Source organism: Cetorhinus maximus, chromosome 31 (genome assembly GCF_964194155.1).
Source record: "Cetorhinus maximus chromosome 31, sCetMax3.hap1.1, whole genome shotgun sequence".
Classification (NCBI taxonomy): Eukaryota; Metazoa; Chordata; class Chondrichthyes; order Lamniformes; family Cetorhinidae; genus Cetorhinus; species Cetorhinus maximus.
The window spans coordinates 9025955-9047723 of record NC_135909.1 but is presented as its reverse complement, the minus strand read 5'-3'; the positions used below and the strand labels follow the sequence as shown (position 1 = coordinate 9047723).

General features: G+C 44.1%; 2 non-coding genes across 2 annotated transcripts; both read right to left on the bottom strand.

Annotated features, from left to right (window-relative positions):
• Window positions 1–8425: 8425 nt before the first annotated feature.
• trnat-agu (transfer RNA threonine (anticodon AGU)) lies at window positions 8426–8499 on the bottom strand. The gene has a single exon. It is a non-coding gene; the product is annotated as a tRNA-Thr (tRNA).
• A 12917-nt stretch (window positions 8500–21416) lies between these two features.
• On the bottom strand, window positions 21417–21506 carry trnap-agg (transfer RNA proline (anticodon AGG)). Its single transcript is given in 2 exon segments — window positions 21417–21452; window positions 21471–21506. It is a non-coding gene; the product is annotated as a tRNA-Pro (tRNA).
• Between the last annotated feature and the right edge of the window lie 263 nt (window positions 21507–21769).

Below are 21769 nucleotides of genomic sequence, written 5' to 3'. Positions count from 1 at the left end.
ATGTTTCCCCACCACCAGCATGAGACTAACTACTCTGTAGTTACTGGGTTTATCCCTCTCAATTTTAAACACGGATGTAACATGAACAACCTGCAGTTGTTTGGCTTCATTCCCATATCCAAGAAGGATTGAAAGATTGTGGCTCGAGTCTCCGCTATTTCCACCCTTCATTCCCTCAGTAATCCAAGGTGTATCCGATGCGGATCGAGCAGCTTTTCTACTGTGAGCGGTGCCAGCCTTGTGATAGCTTCCACTTCATCTATTTTCATCCTATCCAATTGCATTAGCAGCATCCGCTTGTTTTGTGATGACAGGTTTAGTGCAAAGTTTACGAGGCGAATACCAGGGATGGGCCGGTTGTCTTTGAGGTGAGATTGAACAGGTTAGGCATGTATTGCATGGAGTTCAGGACAGTAAAATGCAACTAGATTCAAACTTTTAACATCCTGAGGGTCTTGACAGGGTGGAGATGGAGAGCACGTTTCCTCTTGTAGCAGAATCTGGAACTAGGGGTCATTGTTTAGAAATGAGGGGTCGCTCATTTCAGACAGAGTTTCTTTTCTATCCGAGGGTCGAGCGTCTTTGGAGCTCTCTTCCTCAAAAGCTGGTGGAAGCAGAGTCTTTGAATATTTTAACGGCAGAGTTAGATAGATTCTTGATTAACAAGGTGGGGGGGGGAGGTGAAATGTTATTGGGGGGAGGCAGGAATGTGAGGTTGAGGTTACAATCAGATCAGGCAGGGTCTTATTGAATGGCGGAGCAGGCTCGAGGGGCTGAGTGACCTACTCCTGCTGCTAATTAGTTTGTTTGTATGTTCTCATTTAGTACGTCAGCCATGCCCTCTCCCCGCACAGGATCTCCAAATCAGCCCCCCTTTCAGTGACTGCCCTTATGCTGGTAAAAAATCTTCTGTGTTTTCGGTTGTTACCTGCAAATCTTTTCTCATACACCCTCTCTTCTGATCTAATTTCCTTTTTCCATCTCTCCTCTGCACTTTCTGTATTCTGCTTGGTTCGCTAATGTATTATGAATCTGACTATTATCATCAGTCTTATTTGGAGTTCCCACAGAGCACAGGATGTGTAGGCAACAGCTCTCAGCTGTCCCAACATTTCACTGAAATGAATTGTCTATTTAATTAAAGTTCTTGTTATTTAGAGAGTTCCAATCCTTCCCTCTTGTACTTTTGCTGCAGTATCTCGGTTAAAATTACACAGCAGCTCCTTCCCCCTCTGCACTTAACCCTCACTTGCAAAAAATTGAAATTTTTAAGTCTTCACTCTGAAATTTACTGGCTCTGTGTTTGAGCTCACAGGTCACTTGAGTTCTTGTTTGTAATTTAATTGTTTCACGTAATTTACCTGAAAGTAAGGTTTTATTTTGAATATCAATTCATTTGCATTGTAATTCCAGTTTATTTGAATTTATTATATCAACAAACTAGAAGTTTGCTCCTAGTTTCTATGTTTTCAAAGGAAAATCTAGAAGTGGCTTATTTGTTCTGCAATAACGTGCCTGCACAACTCAGGTCAATAAATCCTGTTCTAAACAGAACGCTTTATCCAGACAATACATCTACTTGATGAGCTGATGATGCACGGAACACTCAGCTTTTACTCACTGATCTTCACAAGAGTTGATTGAGTTTTGATGTTGACTTGTTCGCTGGTGTCGATTTACTCAGACTCCTCACCTGATTTCTGTGCTGTCTAATGAAGCTTTCTCAGCGGAATTCTCAATAATAAGGTGACTTTTCCTCATAGAATTTCAATCTTGATGGTTTTTGAACTATTTTATCAAATGATTTTGTCTTCAAAATGTCACAGTTGCTCTCATGATCAGGCAGAAAGTTTAACTGCTGTGTTTTCAAGCAGCCGACAGCTTTATTTGAGATGTCTTTGAGACAGGATTTTGGGTTTGAATCCAGTCACAAATCTGGCTGTGATGCCTTGTGGCTCCAGCTGTCATTACCTGCCAGGGGATGATCACATAATTACCCCAGTCATGTAGTTGTGGATTGGGCGATTTCTTAAACACTTTCACTGGGGCTGACTTGGTCATACTCGCCTTTGAAACACAAGGGTCTTTCTTCAAATCCCAGAACGGAATTTTCTTGTAACAAGGAAGGCTGACACTCCAGTACTAAGGGAGGTGTTGTCCTTCAGAAGAGACATTAAAACAAAGCCCCGTCCATCCTCTCATTTTATTTTAAGTGATCGGATGGTGCTGCGGCAGAAAACACACGAGCAGTGGAGTTATCCCCGTCCCGAGTACTGGCTGATATCTATCCATCAATCAACAGCCCGAAGTATGATCACATTGATGTTTGTGGGAGTTTCCTCTGTGCAAATTAGCTGCCCCTTTCTGACAGAAAGTGTATGTTCCTTTTCCCTTAACCAGTTTCGGTTTTGCTCAATTAGACATGAAATCTGACTTAAAACTCAACTCGGGTGGCACTCAAAATCACAACAAATGAATCATTAATAAAGGATAGAGGGTCTAATTGATCAGAGTATGCGAGGGGCTAATGTTTTCTGTATGAAGAATTGATTGCACTAAGTCACTAACCTCAGTGTCCCAGCTCAATATAACCCTGAGCAATAACTGGCAGCAGGTTTTTGTAGAGATGATTAAATTGGGCCCTGATGTTGACGAAGGTTCCCCCGCGCTATTGAAAGGAGCGCGGGGAATTCTGCCACTGTCATGGCCAACTTTCGTGACTCAATAACGCCACCAGAAACTGCTGCACATAAAGAATTAACTGAAGGGTCAAAGTTTAAAGTGGAAAACCAAACCCCTTCCCGGCTTCACACAGGAACACATCGCCCTTCAAAAAACATTCTTCATCAGATCCAATATCTGATCAATGAGATACAGGCACCTCCTCCTGCCTGAATTCATTATGTGCAGGAATTGGATTTATTTTGTTTTATCAGCTCTTAAAAGTATCCAGGAACCGGGAAACTTTCATGATTTCCTGTGTTTCAATGAAAATTATCATCTGAAATTTTCAGAAAGACACAGAAAATGCTTGTATCACGGAGCAGATTTGTCCATCACTGGATTAATACAAACTCACTTCCCGTCCAATCAGTGAGGGATGTAGACACAGAAAGAATATGAACAGAGAGGGAAACAACTGGATTCTAATTCCGCCCCCCTGAAAAAAACACGACGAAATTGGGTTAACAGACAGATGTTTCAGGATTTAAATTCCCAAATATTTATCAAAGGATTGGCAGATGGTAAAATCTAGGAAATGCAGGTTGGAGAGGATAATTTTATTATCTGCAGTGTTTACTCGGGGTTGAGTTGGGTGCGGAATTCTAGCTCAGGACTGGAGACTGTCAATATTGAGAGAATAATGGCATCAACAAAGGCTGACACCTCGTTTCAGTTCCCTCCAGATTTAGTTTTTTTTTATGAAGAGGGGGTGGAGGAATTAACTTCATGAGGCAATATGTACACACTGGATCAGAATTTGAAAACCTGCTCGGTCCAGGATTGTGAAAATCGGAATATACAAACAGAAGTAAAGTATCCTTCCCTCATGCCTGTTCTGCCATTTAATGAACTCGTGACTGGTCTGTATTTTAGCTCCGTCTATCCCTCTTTGTTTTGTAATTCTTAAAGTTCTTACCAAACAAAAGCCATCAGTTACAGTTTGGAAATTTTTGATTGACTCCCAGCTTTAACGCTTGATTGAGGGATAGAATTCATTATTTCCACCAACCTTTGTGTGAAGAAGTGCTTCGTGAAATTACCCCTGAAAGGCTTTGTTCTAATTTGAAGGTTATGTCCCCTTCTTCTGGTCTTCCCCCGCCCGAGGTAATAGTTCCTCCCGATCTACCCTGTCAAATCATTTAATCATCATGTATGTCTCAGTTAGGTCGCCCCTTAATCTTCGATATTCAAGGCATTATGAGACTAGTTTTTGAAATCCGTCATCATTTGAGGCTGGTGAAATTCTGCTGCTCCCACTCGGAGGCCAATCTATCCTTCCTGACGTATGTTGTCCGGAACTGAACACAGTGATCTAAATAGGATCTAAACAGAGTTTTATAAAGCTGTAGCATGAGGTCCTTTGTATTCTACTAGCATTGTTACAGTATTTTTACCTTCCTGTCCACTGGCTTTTAATGATGTCTGTACATAGCTTCCTGCTCCTCCACATTTTCCCACCTCTCAGCACAAAAATTAACAATCCGCTCTATCCTTCATAGGATTAATTAGACAGCCCATCACTTTAAAGTTCATTTGCTAAAACTTGCTCACTCACTGAACTCATCAAGCAAAATTCAAATTAAATGTGTTCCCCAAGGATCATGTTATGTTTCTGCTCCATTGTCATTAACTTTTTCCGTTGCCTCCTTTCATGAATCCTGTCTGATAATCATTCCAGTATAATTTGGGTGAAGAACTGTAATTGTCGGTCTCAGTTTTGATGAAGTCTGAACAAATCCGGGATCTCCAGTGAGATATTGACAATCAACGGGTTTCAGGTCTATTTTATTCAAAATGTAACAAAACAGAAAGCAACAATTAATTAATAATATCCACAAACTAGCAACAAGGATTGGATTGGAACCCACATATGCAAAACACAATAGATTAGCAATCCAGCACCTTAAACTCTCAGTCACCTGGTCACCTGTCTGAGTTTTAGAACACAGCCTCACACCCTTTTACCATCCATGAGAAGTTGGCAAGAAGGCTCTGAATGAACATTTCTATCACATCAGGTCAGGGACTGTTTGGAATGGACCAATGTGAAACATTTCCTGACAAATTAAGTTATGACAATAGCAAAAACTTACAGAGTGTATGTACTCTTCATTGGTTGTCATTCTGTCAATTGGTTAACCGTATTGTATAAGAAACAAAATACTTGGGATGATTTTAAATACCTGTATTGAATTTCCCCTTAACGTTCCCTGTGATAAGAAGAACACTGGCAGTTTTTTCCCCAGTCCATCCACATACGGGATCCCTCACCGCTCATACCATTCCAGTAAATCTCCACTGTATGGTCTCCAAGGTCTTGCTGTTCTTCCCAAAACATTTCCCTAGCCCTCACCAGGATCTTATTATCATTATTATAATGGGATATGCCTCCTATTCTTTGAATCACATCTACCCACATGATTCTTGTTAACTAAGATATGCTGCATTATAGATGAGGATAGGCTTCCATCAATGTTAATTTCCTTAAAGACGTCGAAAAATTGATTTTCAATCTCTATTAAATTAACCTTTGAGAAATTCGGCAATCAGACGATGAAAACCCCGTTTCCTTCATTGCACTTATTGCTATTTTTATTTCTGTTAATCCTACTTCTTTATCACAAAATCTTCTCCTTTACATCCTCTTCAACAAAAGTGCTCATTTTCTCCATCCACAATTTACAACCGTCTTCTTTTATATTTAACTCTTGTTTAAAAAGAGGTACTGATGGACTGGCTGAACTTTATGTTGGTAAGTCGCAAGGACTTAATGGGATGCAGCTGACGATGCTGAGAGATGTAATAGTGGAAACTGTGAAGTTACTGGCCAGAACTTTCAGAATTCTATTTGTTTTTGTAATAGACAGCAACAAACCACTTATTTATCCCAGGACACAATATTGAGTTAATGTGAATCGGTGCTGAGCAGGTTCTAACGTCCCGCGTCTCCAATTCTTTTTTACTTCAGTGACCGGTCCTTGATGTAAGCTTTTTGCTTCAGAACTCTTGTTTATTACGGGAAACAAAGATGAATAGAATTTAATCGGTGCAGAGCAGATTCCAACTCCCTACATCTCAGTTTTGATGTAAGTTTTTTCCTCTAAAAATGAGACCCCACCTCCTGGGAACACAGCAGCAATACTTCCAGGATCTGATTTACAAATTTGAAACTCAGTGAAAGGCTTTCACCCTCCCCTCGGGCTCTGACCGCCGCTCTACCCCCAACATTCCGCTTGGATAAGCAGACAAAACAACTTCCTTCCCAGCAGTCCCCCAGCACAGACTGGATAATGTCCCAAGCTCGTATCCCGCTAATCTCACATTGCTCTACCGATTTATGATATTCCCCCAAGCTCCGGGAATCTCGGCCCAAATCCCCAGACCTTTCAATATCTCCTTAACCAACATTATCTCCCCAGATTAAGTCCACCCTGAGAAGAGGTGCTCAGCATTCCGTGTTCCTCTGCAGACATCCGGTTGCTGCTAATGGGCCAAAAGGGGCCTAAAACCTGAAAGAAACCCTCTGGCACAGCCCCCTGAACATGTCTCCATTAGACCGTATGTCTCCATTAGACCGTGCAGTCACTCACTTTTCCAGAGCCGCTTCATCCAATTCAGGATCGCGGGGAGTCCGAGACCATCCGGACAGGCACTAGGCGTTGGCGGAGTTCACCCAGGGCGTGGACTCCAGTCCATCACAGGGCACACACTCACACACACAGACACACACTGAGGGGCAATTTACCGTAGCCAATCCACCTAACCGGAGAAAATCTATGCGGACACGGGGAGAAAGTGCAAACTCCACTCGGACAGACACCCGACCGAACCCGGATCCCTGAAGCTGTGAGGCAGCAGCGCCTCCGCCCACCGCGCAGACAATACCTGCTTCATAGATAACAACAGCGCGAAGTATGAGCCATTTCGGTGCCAGCATCCTGTGGAAATAGAGGATTAAAGATAAAACAGAATTAGAAATACTGAACAGATCCTCAGGGAGCAGGACTCAAATCAAAGTGGAAAAACCCAGTGGATTTGTCGTCGTAACTTTTCACCATTGGACAATGGCAAATGAAATCACCCCCCCTCCCCACCCACCTCCCTCCCCACAGCCCCCCTCCTCCCACCCCCCCTTCCCCCCACCTTCCCCTCCCCCGCTTTCATACAGAACAAAAATGTTCCTGCGCTGATTCACTTTTGTTCAAGTTGTTTACAATCAAATGAAGAAAATAAACTGCTGGAGGGAATTTCCATGATTTATGGAAACACCAACAGCCGCCAGTTGTCAATCACTCAGCCCCATCAGACCCACCCACACTGACGGGAGCTTCCTGCATCCAGCACTGGCCCTGTCGCACTCACCAGCTGCTCACCCAGACCCCACTCTCACAAACACTCAACATTTTTACACAGACACTTCAAATTATTTTTAACAATGAGAAGAAATGTTCACATTTCATCGCAGTTTGGTTGAACAGAACAAATGTTCAACTTTTCACCGTCACTCGGTAACCACGCTCGACATTCCTTCAATCAGTTGTATAAATTATCGGCTGTAAGGATTTATTTCACTGGGTTAAACAATTTCCATGTGAGGAATGTTCCAGTGTGAGAATGGAGGGGGCCGGGCTGACTGAGCTGTGTCTTCACCGCTTCTGGGCAGTGGGAATGTTCACCCTTCATTCTGCTCCGATTCACTTTCCCAAAGGGAATCTACAGATTCTCCAATCTGGGCCCTGGGGTTTATTCATTGGTTCCTTTCAATTTGTCTCATTTTTCCTAATGACGATGTTTTCCGAAATTCGGGGAAACCCTCCCCCTTACATCATGCCCCAGTCTAGGGTGGAACAGGCCGATAGCGACCCCAAACTGGTCACCTCCACACTGACAGATACAACACGGTCACACTCTGCTTCAGTGAGATGAATGTCGAGAGCGGTTTCTTTTGAAGAAATTGTGGCTGATTGAGGTGCTTAGAAAGTCCTGATTATTTGTAATGAATCCGTCCCAACTCCATTGGAATGTTCCTGGAGTGACACCTAATAACCCTCTTTGTGAAAGGATATTTAAGATAAATGATAATCTCTTTCGGCGAAACGTGTTGAGCAGGTTGTGAGGAGAACTCTTTGAAATGTTCACGTGCTGCCACGTTAACAACATGTAAACAATTGACACTTTTTCACAAATAAATTTAAACCAAATATCCACCTAGATGTAAACTCAGAATATTCAGCATTTTAAACGGAGTGGAAAACAGGTTCATTGCACATCTTCAGTGAGGTCTCGGCAAGCGGAATTTGCCAACTGCTTGTTACAGTGTTCACACAGTAAACTATTGTTCACCTCTCTTCCTCTTATTTCCGGTGATGAAGTTTGAATCCTATCGCTGACCCAGTGAGTTTTACCTTGCTCTGTTGTCTTGTTCTTCCAAAATCTGGATGTCAGTGTTCTGAACTTCAACTATTAAATAGAATAGCGCCCATCTCTTCCGGTGGAGTCACACGAGGGAGGGTTTCTCAGTGTGAGTGGCCACTTTCCACAAATCTCTTCTTCAGTTGTGTTGAAACGTTAGAAGTAAACCTGCTGTACAAGGGAGGGCAATTTGAGCTAGCAATTTGGAAATACTCATCAGAACCAAGAAATGTTTTGCACTGTTACGAAGGACTTGCTCAAATCAGCTCAAAACTTGTAAATGGAAGCAAGGCTCCGCTAGGATTTGAACCCAGGGTCTCCTGTTTACTAAACAGGCGCTTTAACCAACTCAGCCACAGAGCCCAAGGTCCGTTTAGATGTCTCATGAACAGTTAGTTATATGTCGCAGATCTGGCACGACTTCTGTCCAGAAAACTGGGGTAAAGTATAAAATGAGTGTAGCGCCTTTCATGATGTGGTAAAGAGACACTTCACACAAAGGGTGGTGAAAAATTAGAACTTTCCTCCCAAAAAGCGAACGAAACTTAGAGTCAAATGACAATTTTAAAAATGAGATGGATCGTGGTTTTTTTGAATCAGCACTGGTATGATTGTCTGTGAAATCCTGCCAGGAAGATGGAGCTCAGATACAGATGATCCAGGATCCAGTTGAAGGGCGGAACAGGGTTGTGACCCAGCGACAGGGAAGGGGTGGCGATATATTTCTAAGTCAGGGCGGTGTGTGGCTCCACTGAATGGGGAACTCACCATACTGAAGGGACAATCCCCTCCGCGACCGCTGCTCTACCGCCAATATCCCCTCCCCTTTTAACCGCACCTTTCTGTGCTAATGCAGGGGATACAACGTCAGCTTTTTATCTCCTCAAAACCCAAACACCTCTTCCAAGTGAAGCAGTGATGCACTTGTCCTATTTTTCAGTTTAATGTCGTGTGTTTGCAGGTGATGGTGTTCCCATGCGTCTGCTGCCCTTGTCCTTCTCGCCGGCAGGAGTGGCGGGTTTGGAATGAGCTGTGGAAGGAAAGTTAATGTCAGGAGGGGGATTCTTCACCCACGCTTCCAGAAGAATTGGGCAATATAAACACAGCACTTCAGACCACTCGGCCATCATAAATCGCAGCTGTGATGTATTGGGACACTAACCCATTGAACTTTGCACAAATGTTTTGGATTCTATTTTCACCTTCATTGAATTAGAAACTCGATGTGATTTTGCTTTTTTCAGCACCTGTCAGGTTCCTGTATCTGAGTCCCATCCTTCCCCAAGCCGCCGGGGGGTGAGGAGCTTCTCATTGCTGCATTGCTCTGTTTGCTCAAATCAACAAAGACCCAATTCCCGCCCGACCTGTTCCTCACACGAAGGTGATGAGAGTGTAAGATCTGAGCGGCGTGAAGTATCCAGTTGGAAAGTTACATCCTTGCGACAGGAATCTCTCTCTACAGCTGCTTTCGGACCTGCTGTATATTCTCCGCATTTCCTGTTTCTGATTTTGTGCCTTCATTACAGGAGTTTTTTTTCACTGACAACCCAAAACTTGTCTCTCGGGGCAGCTCCAGCCATAGCTTTTCTGTGATCTCCCCACATACATGCTCTCTCTTCACTTTCCTACACACATGTTTTAAAGTCGGCTGTTTTCACACTCACCATCCTGCGCCATTGATTTCAATCCCTCCCTCCCCGCCTCACCTCCCCCTACCCCACACCCGCTGCGCAATTACGCCTCACGCAGTCTAAGCATTTCTTAGGCATTGGCAAAGACGAGGGGAGAATTAATCCACACTCACTTTCAGTAGCACTGAGTGATAATGAGTTAATCACACAGACACACACACGTACAACCACATACACCCCAGCCCCCACACGCCACCAGCCAACAAACACACACAGACACACAGACACACATACACAGCGCCATTGTGAGATTCAGGATGAGGACATTCAGAAAGTCGCTTACAATACCAAAGACTGACAAATACAGAATAAATCCGGTCATTTACAGCACCGGAAGCTGACTGTCAGGCAGATCAATTGCACACGTACAGCTCCACTGACAGACTCAACTAATGGCCCAAACCTCATAAAGTATCAGAAAATGCAAGATGCACACTGAATATGACGAAGATATATTGTGTCAGGGAATGACAGATGCAGGAATCTGATCCTGTCACTGGAAGAGAATTCCAGCGATCCCAGGCTCATGCTCTGAGAGCCATCAGCAGCAGCAGAATTGTATTCGACCATAATTGATACACTCCTGGCCCAGCACATCACCCACCCTAACATTCCCATCAAACGGCGGAATCAGCCTGTATATCGAGGGTCTGCCGAACGTCACGACTCACTGGGGATAGTTCGCTGCAATATCAAACCCCACTGCTCCCCGAGCCACGACAAATGTGAAAGCGTTTGATCAAACCACCACATTGCCCCAATTCTACCTAACTGTTTAATTTAGGCTAACAGAGTATGAGCACCAGGTTTGTAAACTTAATAAGTAAGTCATTGTTTTTGATCAAATTGTTTTTATCAAATGGCAAAAGAAAAAAAAATAACTGCTAACTTCTAACACGATAACTTAAACTCCACCCCCTTCTTAAACCCCCTACGTACACACACACATACACATACGTCACACAAAACATGCATTTTAAGGGTGGGGTAAAACAGTTCATTAGCAGCAAGCTGGAGTACAGGTTGGAAGGATTGATTTAGATTGATGGCTTCCAAATTCCTTTCAGATCTTGTTGATGATACGAGGTGGCCTTCCAGCACTTTCAGAATTTAGTTCATTGGTTGATAACTTGCCTTTCAATGTCTCTAACAATGGTTTCCCCTTTCCCTTTTCACACTGGTTTCCTCAGAGAGAGAGAGCTGGTTATAGAGATATGAGGAAAGAGATTTTAGATGCTTTCTCTTTGCAGGCCAAGAGCTTTCTGCTATACCGCGCTTCACACAAAACCTTGGTCACCTGGTCAGGAGCCAATGACGATGTTGTTGTCAGACAGCTGCCTTCTTCCAGAAATCCTCCCTGGCACCATCCTGTCTTTCATGACACAGTCTGTTCCAGGATTGCAGCATTGTATATATCTCTCATTCTGTTCCAATGAGCATGTCTTTCAACATGCAGCCATTGTAATTCTAATCCACAGTCCAACAGGAAATAAAAAGATATGTTCTTTACAACAGCTCAACAGAAATGAGAAGATATGTTTCTTACACTGTGAATAAGAAAATACCAGAGACATTTAGCCAATTTCCCTCACAATAATGATGGCTGATAGATACAGAATGACTCCCACATTGGCAATCAGTACCACTGACTGATACAAAATTAATCCCACCCTCACTTACAGTACAAGACATTTACCCATAAAGAAGGAATTCTACTCTCACAAACGGTCCCACAGTTGGGGATACAGAATGAATCCGACACTCACAAACACTACCTGTGACTGACAGATACAGAACAAAGCTCATTCAGTTACAGATGCAGAGTTTTATGGATCTTTAATCCCACAATCAAATTTATTCCCAGCGATTAGCAGATGCAGTCGAGACTTGATGACATTAATCCCATTGTCGTTTAACCAGATTTGTACACAAGAACTAGAACATTTCCTTTTTTTGCACGAGATGTGGGCGTCGCTGGCGAGGCCAGCAGGTGTGCCCTGTCTACAAAAAAAGCAGAATAAATCCAACCCGGCCAATTAGTCTACTCCTGATCAAAAAAAAAGTGTTGGGTGGGGACTTCGACAGCGCCATCAAGCAACAGTTACTCAGCAATAACCTGTTCATTGATGCTTGGTTTGGGATACACCAGGGCCATTCAGCTCCTGACTGCACTGCAGCCTTGGCACAAACATAGACAGAAGAACTGAGCTCAACGGGCGAGGTAACAGCGACTGCCCTTGATATCAATGAGGTATTTGAATTGAAGATTTGCATTATTAAAGCTGTTTTCACAACCACAAGGGGTCTCAATACGCGTTACAATGAATGAAACACTTTTCAAATCTAATTAATGGTCTAATGTTGGAAATTGCTGAGCTTTGGAACAATTATCCATTGTTGGAAATCCGAAAGGAACACGCGCAAACCGAAGTGGTTCTGCGGCGCAATGGAAAGCGGGTTGAACTTCTAGGCAGTGATAATTAAGGTATTCAAAGGTTGTGGTCTAGAGTCCCACGGGAGTCGGATTTTCGATCAGGTTACAAGCAAATCAATGAGTCCACTGCGGATGCTGGCAATCAGAAAGACAAACAAAAAAGGCTGGATAAAGTTAGCAGGTCTCACAGCGTCTATGGAGGGAGAATAGGGTTAATGTTTTGAGTCCGATATCACTGTCCTTCGGCACTCTGAAATAGTGGACACGAAGCGTTAACTCTGTTTCATTCTCCACAGGTGCCGCCAGACTTGCAGAATTTTTAACGTTTTCTGTTTTTCTCACTCTTTCATTCAAGGCTTTCAGTGAAGGGGAGCTGTTTCACCGACATCTCCAGTTATACAGGGGGCTCCTGTCCACCCCCACTTTCTATCTGAACCACTGACCAGAAGAAACTCGCCTTCTCACGGCTACTTTTCATGAAACTAGAAAACACCAGGCCAGGCCAGAATCAGTCTGTTCATTCTTCAAACAGTTTCCAAAGTTGACATATACAGCCAGCGGGAACAGTGGCACGCAGCACAACACGATCTTTCCAAAACTGCTCAGTCATCTCACCGTGCTGTTTCTGGCAGAGAGCGTGGATACAAAATTGTCAATGAACAGTTGTTTTCCAGACTTCAGCGGAGCGGACGGTAATGTCCCCAGGAGTCAGTGTTAGAGCCACTTCTCTTCTGGATAAACTTTAATAGCCTTCACTTGTGTTTATTGCGTACAATTACAAAGTCCAAAATTACACATAACTCAGAAGTCATCAAAACAATGTGAACGATTGCAACAGATTTCAGGAGGACATTAAAAAAACACTGGTGAAGTGGTGGAGTCTAGGACTAAAGGACATAAATTTCAAACAGAGACAGGCCATTCAGGAGAGGCGTTAATAATTATTTCTTCGCGCAAAGATGGAGATGTGAAGCAATCTTCCCTCGTAAGCAGTAAATGCTGCCTTAATTAATAATTCAATAACTGCGAGTGATAATTTTTTGCTAGGCAACCGCCTAACAGGATTGGAAATCACGGCAGCTGGATGGAGCTAAGATACAGACCATTGAAGAGTCTCTGAGGAATCTCTACAGCTCAAGAAAAAGGGCAGAAATAGCAGCTATGGAACCGACACAGGGCTGACAGGAAGGGGATGGAGGTTAAGTCTATAGTTCCGTGCTAGAATCTGGGAAATCTGGAAAATCAGCGGCGTTTCTTACAATAACCCTGCAACCTATTCTTTAAAAAGCCGAGGTTGTGGGCCGCCAGATCCAGGGAGTTCATCAAATTTTAAACCGTTTTTTTTCCCAGTAGCACAACATCCTATCTTCAAATTTCCGTCTGAACTTTCTGAAAAAGAAATTACATTTGTTTGTTGAAATATGAAAAGTGTTTTCTGTCGATGGCTGATTTTCCTTAAGAATAACGGGAAAGAGGAATCGGAATCTATTCAGCCTTCTGTTGCCTTTTCTGATCGAGAGCGAGGGAGAGAGTGAGATTTAAGGGAGGGATAGTCAGAGAAACAGACAGATGAACAGAGGGAGAGCGATGGAACTGCGCTTTTGACGAACACATGACGTTCCAATCCGTTTGAGCAGCAATGAAGTCGTTTTGAAACGTTGTTAATATTCTAATATCAGATATGCTGAACTTTTGCAGCTCTCTGCTCGTCCTACATTGTCAGAAATCCTTATAAGGCAAAGGGAAATGCTGCCACATGTGAGACTCTGTAGTGCAATGGGTCGTGTGTGTATTGCTTAAAACAATGACAAAAAGGACATTCAAAAGTCGTGAGTGCCAGTCCCCTGGAAGTTAGTTTTTAATTCATGTGTGAGCAGCTCCTTGTAGGAAAATCTACATCATCGCAGTGGGAGACATTCAAAAAGAAAATTATAAGATTGTAGGCCAACATGTTCCCGTAAAGGTGAAGGGTGGGACCATCAAGTCCGGAGAACCCTGGATGTTAAGACATTTACTGGATTGTAAAAGGAGAAAAACTGGAAGCTAGGGCAGACACCGAGGGCTCAAAACAGCGGAAGCCCCCGGGGAGTATAGAAAGTGCAGGGAGTTACTTTAAAAACAAATTAGGGGAGCGAATAGCGGGCATCAAAATACTCTGGCAGGTAAAATAAAGGAAAATCCAAAGGCGCTTATAAGGATATTAGGGTAAAGGCGATAACTAGGGAAAGATAGGGCCAATAGGTACCAATGTGACAGCCTGTGTGAGGAACCAGAAGACGTTGGTGAGGTTTTATTTGAACACTTTGCATCTGTATTCACTATAGAGAAGGACGGTGCAGGCATAGAAATCAGGGAAGGGGACTGTGATACACTGAAACAAATTAGCATTGCGAGGGAAGAGGTATTACTGGTTTTAGCAGGCGTAATAGTGGATAAGTCGCCAGGCCCAGAAGAGATGCATCCCAGGCTGCTGTTGGAGGCAAGGGAGGAGATTTCTGGGGCGCTGATATTAATTTTCAAATCCTCTCTGGCCACAGGAGAGGTGCCAGAGGACTGGAGGACACCATTATTCAAGAAGAGTGGTAGGGATAAACCAGGGAACTATAGGCCAGTGAGTCTAACATCAGTGGTAGGGAAACTTCTGGAAAAAATCTGAGCGAAGAGTTAATCTCCACTTGGAGGGGCAAGGATTAATCAAGGATAGTCAGCAAGGCTTTGCCAGGGGGATATTATGCCTAACAAATTTGATTGATTTTTTGGAGGAGGTGACAAGGTGTATAGGCGAGGGTAATGCAGTTGACATAGTCGACATGGACTTCCATAAGGTGTTTGACAATGTCTCGCATGGGAAAATGGTCAAGAAGGTAATAGCCCATGGGACCAGGGAATTTTGGCACATTAGATCCAAAATTGACTTAGTGGCAGGAGACAGAGCATGATGGTCAAAGGTTGTTTTTGTGACAGGAAGCCTGTGTCCAGTGGCATCCTGCAGTGCTCAGTGCTGGTCGCTTGCTGTTTGTAGTGTACATTAATGACGTAGACATGGATGTAGGAGGTATGATCAGTAAGTTTGCAAATGACAAGTTATGGTGTGGTAAACAGCGCAGAGGGAAGCTTTAGACCACAGGATAACACAGGCGGGCTGGCCAGATGGACAGAACAATGGTAAGTGGAATTTAATCCTGAAAAGTGTGATGTGAAGCATTTTTTGAGGATTAACAAGGCAAGGATCACACGATGAATGGCAGCACCTTAGGAAGCACAAAGGATCAGAGGGACCTTGTTGCGCATTTCCAATGATCTTTGAAGGCAGTAGGACAGGTCGATGAGGTGGTTAAGAAGGCAGATGGGATACTTGCCTTTATCAGTCGAGGAATTGACGATACGAGCAGAGAGGTTATGTTGGAACTGTATAAAATTCTAGTTAAGCCACAGCTGGAGTACTGTGTGCAGTTCTGCTCGCCATAATATAGGAAGGATATGATTGCACTAGAAAGGGTGCAGAGGAGACTCACCAGGATGTTGCCTAGGCTGGAGCCTTTCAGCTATGAAGAGAGACTGGATCGGATAGGATTGTTTTCCTGAGAGCAGAGGAGGCTGAGGGGGCGACCTGTTGGGGTGCACAAAGTTATGAGGGGCAGAGATTGGGTAGTTAGGAGGAAGTTCTTCCTTTTTTTGAGAGATCAATAGCCAGGGGGCATATATTTAAGGTAAGGGACAAGTGGGACAGAGGCGATTTGAGGATTTTTGTTTCATCCAGAGTGTGGAGGGCATCTGGAACTCACTGCCTAAAAGGGTGGTAGAGGCGGGAACCCACACGGCATTTGAGAAGCAATTAGATGAACACTTGAAATGACGTAGCATATAGGACAAAAGCAAAATACTGTGGATGCTGGAAATCCAAAATAAAACCAAAAATAACTGGAAAAACCCAGCAGGTCTGACAGCATCAGCCGAGAGGAATAGAGTTGACGTTTCGAGTCCGAATGACTCTTCATCAGAACTAAGGAAATAGAGAAATGAGGTGAAATATAAGCTGGTAGAGGGGGGTGGGACAGGTGGAGCTGGATAGGGGGCCAATGATCGGTGGAGGCAAAGAAGATATTGCCAAAGATGCCATAGACAAAAGGACAAAGGGGTGTTGACGGCGGTGATATTATCTAAGGAATGTGCTAATGGGGGCATAAAGGGCAGCAAGCAGGCTAGTGGCAGATGGACCTAGTGGGGGTGGGGTGGCGGAAGGGATCGAAATGGGGTAAAAGGTGGAGATAAAACAAAAGATTGAAATAAATTTAAAAATAGGTGGAAAAAGAAAGATTTATATATTTTTTTAATTATAAATTATTAGAAAAAGGGGGTGGGGATGGAGGAGAGAGTTCATGATCTGAAATTGTTGAACTCAATATTCAGTCCGGAAGGCTGTAAAGTGCTTAGTCGGAAGATGAGTTGCTGTTCCTCCAGTTTGCGCTGAGCTTCTCTGTAGCAGTCTAAGGACGGACATGTGGGCATGAGAACAGGGTGGAGTGTTGAAATGGCAAGCGACAGGGAGGTCTGGGACATGCTTGCGGGCAGAACGAAGGTGTTCTGCAAAGCGGTGGCCCAGTCTGCGTTTGGTCACTCCAATATACAGGAGACCGTATTAGGAGCAGCGAATGCAGTAGACTAAATTGAGGGAAGTGAAAGTGAAATGCTGCTTTACTTGAAAGGAGTGTTTGGGCCCTTGGACGGTGAGGAGGGAGGAAGTAAAGAGGCAGATGTTGCACCTTCTGTGGTTGCATGGGAAGGTGCCGTGTGAGGGGGTAGAGGTGCAGGGGGTGATGGAGGAGAGGACCAGGGTGTTCCGGAGGGAACGATTCCTACGGAATGCCGCCAGGGGGGTTGAAGGGAAGATGAGTTTGGTAGTGGCATCATGCTGGAGTTGGGGGAAATGATGGAGGATGATCCTTTGAACGCGGAGGCTGGTGGGGTGACAAGTGAGGACAAGGGGGACCCTATCTTGGTTCTGGGAGGGAGAGGAATGTGCAAGGGCGGATGTGTAGGAGATGGGCCGGCTAGGATTGAGTATCCTGTCAACAACCGTGGGTGGAAAACCTCGGTTAAGGAAGAAGGAAGACATGTCAGAGGAACTGTTTTTGAAAGTGGCATCATCAGAACAGATGCGACGGAGGCGAAGGATCTGAGAGAATGGGATGGAGTCCTTGCAGGAAGCGGGGTGCGAGGAGTTGTATTCGTGGTAGCTATGGCAGCCAATAGGCTTGTAATGAATATTGGTGGACAATCTATCACCAGAAATAGAAACTTAGAGGTCAAGGAAGGGAAGGGAAGTGTCAGTGATGGACCACGTGAAAATGATGGAGGGGTGGAAATTGGAAGCAAAATTAAAATTTTTTTCCAGGTCCAGTCGAGAGCATGAAGCGGCACTGAAGCAGCCATCGATGTACTGGAGAAAGGGCAAGTGCTGGAGAATGGGATTGGAGTAGAAAGGGGATTGTTGACCAATGCGGGCACGAAGTGCCGAAGGGCCTCTTTCCGTGCTCTAAAACCCTATAACTCCATGACTGTGGTTTAATTGAGAAACTGGTTCGATAATGCCTGTTGGTGATGGTGACTCAAGTCCCTGTTCCTTTTCCCTCCGAACCACTGAGCAGAATCATCAAATTCTCAGGGCAACTCCTCCAACACACATTGAGAATTGCTCGAACACAGTCAGTTTGCTCAGCCCTCAGGCAGACTCCAACCTGTCCATTAGCAGCCAGTTGGTAATAGTGACATGCAGCACGGCACTGCCTCTCAGAACTGCCCTGTCACCTCTCCAGACTGTTTCTGGGAGACACCTTTAAACAATAACATGATGAGGCCGATGTGAACCTACACCACTGGATGTCAAGACCAGCACCATCACCACGCGGCTCTCACAATTGTAATGAACAGCTCCTGTTGCAGTTTTCGATCAGACAGTGGAGGCTTATCCCGGGTTCCCTGTCAGATTACATGCTGCTTCAGAACGTTTTCCAACTGGACACATGGGGCGAGCGGCAGTGAGAATATTGGAGGGCCGGGGGTAGATTTCTCACTTGTCAGGCTGGAGTTTCGTGTCCATTTCCAGACAATCCCCTTACTCGATCTGAAACTAATTCTGGTCCCTTGATGATTCGCGCATTTCCTTGTTCCACCATTGGAGGCCGTGCCTTCAGCTGTCGGAACCATCAGCTCTTCAATTCTTTCCCTAAACCTCCCAGCCCTCCTTTCTCCTTTAACGATCTCTTTAAAATCTACCTCTTTGATGAAGTGTTTGGCCACCTGGCCTAATACATGTTTCGGTATCAAATGCTGCTTGTGCCTCTCCTGTAAAGCACCTTGGTCGGGTTTACGACTTCACGGTGTTGCAATAGCCTGAATGTGGATAAACTCACATTCTGCTTCAATCTTAAAGTGTCCCCTGCATTTTCCTGACGTCGCCTATGTCGACAAAACAGTGATGATTTGCACAAAATGATGAATGATTTTGATAGACTAAATAAAGAGAACGTTTTTTTTTTAAATCCTGTGACAGAAGGGTCAGTAACCACAGCACCCAGTTTTAAGGTAAATAGCCTCTTGGTGGCACAGAACTTGAGTGTTTCTGATAAAAAAAAGAGACATGCTGTCGAAGTTTTTCATCTTGCACTTATCAGGACAGACACACGAACGCCAAATTTCAAAGGGAACAACATTGAAAACTATGTGATAAACAGGGTGCTGATTGGTTGGCATGTGGAATCTGACTGGTTAAGGCGTTGCCATAGACAATGCACCAAGAAACAGTTAATCCAAAGCTTTTGTTTTAATTCCAAAAAAAGGCAAGACAACTCAGATTGGTCAAACATATCAACATGCGAGCTTACGAAATAGGAGCAGAAGTGGGCCATTCAGCCCCTCAAGCCTGCTCTGTTGTTCAATAAGATCATGTCTGCTCTGCTTGTGTTTCGATTTTCACATTCCCATCTACCTCCGACAACCTTTGATTCTCTTACCTAACATGAAAATTTGTACCTTTGCCTTAAAAATTGTCAGTGATCCTGCCCCTACCGCTTTCTGAGACAGGGAATTCCAAAGTCACACAACCGTCTCAGAGAAAACAAATTCTCCTAATCTCTGTCCTAAAAGGGCGACCCCGAATTTTAAAACAGTGCCTCCTAGTTCTGGACTCACCCACAAGAGTAAACATCATTTCCACGTCCACCTTGTCAAGACCATCCAGGATCTTATATGCTTCAACCAAGTCACCCCTCAATCTCCTTAACTCCAGTGGAAACAAGCCCAGTCTGTACAACATTTCCTCATAAGGCATCCCGCTCATTGCGGTTATTAATCCAGTCAACCTCCTCTGTACCACCTCCAACCCATTTACCTGCTTCCTTAAATAAGACCAAAACTGCGCACAGTGTTGGAGATGTGCTCTCATCAATACCATTTATAACTGAAGCATAACATTGTTACTTTTATGTTCAATTCCTTTCGTAACAAAGGGTAACATTCCACGAGCCTTCACAATTTCTTGCTGTACCTGCACTAACTTTCTGTGAATCGAGAACTAGAACACCTAGATCCTTCAGCACCTCGGAATTCTGCAGGCGTACCCCGTTAAATAACAATCTGCTTTTTTTAATCTTTGTGCCAAACCGAAAAACTTCACCATCTGCCAAATGTTTGCCCATTCATTCAACCTATCTATATCCGTCTACAATCTTCTTATGTCCTCTTAGCAACTTACCTATGTTTGTTTCTTCTGCAATTTTAACTACTATGCCTTGCCTACCCTCATCTAAGTCATTGATATAAATTGTAATAAGTTGAGACCCCAGCACAAACCCCTGCGCGGCCCCATTCGTCACATCCTGCCAAACAGAAAAAAATGACCCATTTATGTCTACTCTCTGTTTTCTGCCAGCTGCCAATTTTCTACCCACGCTAATCAGAACAGTGGTGATCGGCTTGAAGTTGACAGTAGCAGAGAACTCATTTAGCGGATTTCTCAAATAGCACATCTAGGAAAGGGAGCTGGTTACAATGTTCATTTTCAAATGTGAATATGAGCGCGGGATGGAACACGTTAATGTCTGCAAGGAAATGCTTACTTACAGCTACATGCTGGTTGTTAATTCCCCCTGAACGAGATTGCGGAACCACATAAAGGCCCATTTTCTCCTCAGTGAAACTCCTGGAATACCATGTAAATGCGGTCAAATAAAAACCAAGCTGCGGGGTTACCAGCTCTCTCAGTCCTTTCAGATAATATTACAACAGAATTCATCAGCCAGCAACCTGAACTCACAAGCATGGTGTTGCCTGAATTGCTGTTTTGGGATAATTTCAGAGTCAGATTACATAGGCAAACATTTATAAGGCCTGTGTTTATTTTCCCCACACGTGCAGCGTGGATAAATTCTAAGCAATAACGACCCGGATTCTCAAACCTGCTCCCGATTTCAGTAAATCCCACCTTCCAGAGCACAGCTCTTCATTGTTTTCCTTACGCAGCCCACATCTTGGACCAAAAGCCACAAACGATGATGTTTGGCTGGGGGTTGAACCCTTCACTTCTCGCAAACCAATTCAACAAAAATTCCTAACTAAGGATCGCACTCCTAGACCAAAGAGCCAGCGGAGATGACCCGCTTCAATGAATATAGATGTTGATTGCCATCAAAGTGCTTCAGTCACCCTTTTACATTGTTATAGTGAAAAGACAGCAATGAACAATTCCAGCTCAGCTCCGGCTGTAATACGGGGAGTGAAACATTTTGCTGCTCCACAATTTTAGTCCTGCCCAGATGTCCTGATTGTTAATTCCCCCTGAACCGGATTGCTGAAACGCTCACTTTCTGCTCAGTGCAAATACTAGAAAACAGCTCAAATATCGAAAAAAAATCAAGCTATGCCATTCTGTGTGTTCGTTCAGGCAAAATTGCAAGTGACTGCATTGGGCATCCCACCTGAATCAACAAGGTGGGAGTTGCTGCATTTGGTGCAGTGGGATGAATTCAGAGTCCCATGACACGAGGAGACTTTGCGGTCATTTTCTTCACGTCCGCTGAAGTGAAGTATTCTCTGCAATGACTTCCCGGGTGTCGGGTCTCGCACTGATTTCCGTAATTAGAATTTGAAAAATAGCAGGGCTCGTCCGGGATTTGAACCCGGGACCTCTTGCAAGTTCACACAATGAAAATCCCTAAGCAAGAATCATACCTCTAGACCAACGAGCCAGCCGGTAACGTGTCCCCGGTGCAACTAAGGAATCGTTTCAATGCCATCTACAGTCGACCAAACATCTTTGGACATCGTGATTGGGAAATCAGACATTTTGGCAATTACTCCGCATCTCAGGCAGTAACACGGACAGTGAAACCGATGTTCACGTTTCACATCGATTACTTTTGATCAACAATGGAAAAAGGTACTGTTGTCATTCGTTTTAATCCAGTGAAACGCAGGAAAAAAGCAAAAGCGGTAGCCTATGGTGTATTGG